This window comes from Elaeis guineensis, chromosome 4 (assembly GCF_000442705.2).
Source record: "Elaeis guineensis isolate ETL-2024a chromosome 4, EG11, whole genome shotgun sequence".
Taxonomy (NCBI): domain Eukaryota; kingdom Viridiplantae; phylum Streptophyta; class Magnoliopsida; order Arecales; family Arecaceae; genus Elaeis; species Elaeis guineensis.
The window spans coordinates 2,278,143-2,280,826 of record NC_025996.2 but is presented as its reverse complement, the minus strand read 5'-3'; the positions used below and the strand labels follow the sequence as shown (position 1 = coordinate 2,280,826).

The 2,684-nt window shown below is 39.3% G+C and overlaps 1 long non-coding RNA gene across 1 annotated transcript; it reads right to left on the bottom strand.

Annotated features, from left to right (window-relative positions):
• Positions 1-550: 550 nt before the first annotated feature.
• On the bottom strand, positions 551-2,348 carry LOC140856837 (uncharacterized). Its single transcript, XR_012140436.1, has 3 exons — positions 1,924-2,348; positions 767-859; positions 551-672 (listed from the first exon to the last, which is right to left on the bottom strand). It is a non-coding gene; the product is annotated as an uncharacterized lncRNA (long non-coding RNA).
• Between the last annotated feature and the right edge of the window lie 336 nt (positions 2,349-2,684).

Genomic DNA, 2,684 nt, shown 5'->3' with positions numbered 1-2,684 from the left:
CATTAACGAATCACAAACCAATCCTGTAATTTCCAAACAAATGTTCAAAAAGCTTTAATGCATGGAAGAAGGATCCAGGACCAAATGTAGAGAAAGCGATGACAACAGAAAATACTTCCATGGCATTAATGTCAATCTGCTGTAAAGAAATAGCAGAGTTGCAAACCCCTCTTAGCTCCAGAAAAATCAGAAAATCATGCATGTAGCAATCATTGCCAGCCAATCATAGGCTCAAATAACATAAGTTTTCTTTATCTACCATTGCAAGAGAAAAGATCAGAAGATGAGAAGAAAAGGATGGAGCTTGACCTTAAACGATCCAAACGCCAGACCCTTCTTCTGATTTTGTAACTGCGACATCATGATTTTATCATATGCCCTCCCTAGCTGGAAAAACACAATTTTCAATTAAGTATTCAAAGTAAATGTCCCATATATGTAAACTTATTCACTACCATGGAGAAAAGGGTCATAGATATAAAGAAAATGCAAAGAAACAAGATGGAAATCAATGTCCTTAAAACTAACTGTGACTACAATGCCAGTCAAGGAATCCCTTCTTAACCTACTTTGCCACATATGCTTCATCCCCCTCCACTCTGCATCCTTACGCCTTCTTGAGTAGGCTGCCTTCATCATATCAAATCCTTCCACTGGACTCACACCAAGAACCTAGTAACCACAACAATGATACTATAGATAATTAAAACAATCTTCCAGTAATATCAGATGCTGATATGATGAACTCAAAGCACATATTTATTACCTCAGGTTTTCGTCGCTATTTGCATGCAGGCTCCCTGCAGCAGACGTAGCTGTGCAGACCATCCGATAGTGCCTCATAGGTACCCTAGAGAACCTATCAGAACAAAAACTACGTAAAAGCTATCCAATAAAACCACAACCCAAACACCAACAAAACATAGCATTAGAAACCAGAAGGGAGGGTGAAATTGAGAATACTGAAAAAAATTGTGCGTTAAGTCAAATTCCTCTTCCAGTGTATTCAAAACCTCACACACTTCTAGCAATAATGTGAGAGCAGAAAGGGATGAAACTCGTCCAATAGATGATTGAAAACATCAGACAAATTCCACACATCTTTTCTAATACCAAACTTAGAAGGTTCATTTGGATTACACAGAAACAATAAGCCAAACATTCAAAAAATAGAATTGAACATGTCAATAAAAATCAAGAAGAAGACTTTTGGATTAGCTAAACAGAAAACCAAACATACATACGTGTGTGTGTGTGTGTGTTTGCATATAAAGGCAAAGTGCCTTTTAAGTTATATCATCAATCACGACCATCTAATTTTTATTCAAGAACTTAGATTGATTGAGCATTTGGATACTTGTAGTTGAAAATACAAGTAGTTAGGGTTCCAGGTGATTAAAGTTGCTACATTTGCAACTACATTTCCAGTTTCTTGTTTAGTGGGTTTGTAGTAGCAATAAAATAAAATCTTATGTTTGTTTGCTTGCTTGTAAATTAAATGAGAATTGTAACTGTATTTGGTTGTATCACTAAAGTAATATTAATTATGTCTCCACCAACCACTGCCCCTGTTAGGACATAAACCTATCCTGAAGATGGATACCTCTAAAGCCTTTTCGTTTGTCTCACGGCCTATCTGATAAGACAAAATACGACTGGCAGGTATCCAGATGCATCTGAGAAGAGATATGTGGAAACACATAGAATATATGAACATCAAGCACATCGTGTGCATTAAAATTATAAGATTTCTTCAGTTTCTTGGCTATACTTGGGGATATGGTTCCTCCACCAAATACCAATTTCCATAATCATTGCGTTAGTAAAGACCGCGAATTCCATTGAGTTGTGCCGAAAAAAGAGGACGAAAGAATATGACTTCATGGTGGAGAGGATGTCGAAGAGTAATTTCGAAGGATTTACCTCACGGAGGAGACGAGCGGAGCGACTGGAACAGAGGCTCCTCCGGGCGGGATGAGAACTGGGGCATCGGAAGGCGTTTGGGATCGCCGTCGCCATTTCATATCTTCTTGATTTCAGATTCCGTTGGGTTTTAGGGTTTTAGATCTTTTGGGGAGGGGAGCTACGTGCAGAAGGCGGAGAGTGGCCGTCCAAACCCACTGTCTCTCTCGCTGCGATCGGTGATGGACATCGGGAATATTAAACGGGTTATTGCCTTGTTGGGCATGGAACGCCAACTTTAATAGGAGCTTAGGCCTTTAGCTTCTCTGTGACGGGTATAGACGCCATCAGATTGTTTGGCCTGCGGATGCACACCGAATACCATATCCCGGAGCCTCAATTTGCCTGCATCACGAGGTGATTAGCGTGTGCAGCTGCAGCTGGAGGCTCGCCCAGCGTAAGCCTAAACGCACCAATAGAATGCAATTTCTTGGTTTTCATAATCTCATTAGCGTTCTCTCAACAGAAGTATTATTAACGGTTACTTTTACTTGGCACACACTATGAAGATAAAAAGGAGGGAGATTATTTGAGAAAGATCCAATTTTTTGGATTTTTGGCAATATATTGGATTTTTTTTTTTTTGGATACATGGAGGCCAAAAATTGAAAAAATTGCAGTCTTACAAACCCCATGGAACCTACATCAGCATTCAAGATGAATTCAAACTATGAGGAGAGAGTTGTACAGCATAAAACAACAGTCTCCCAATAAACCCTAAG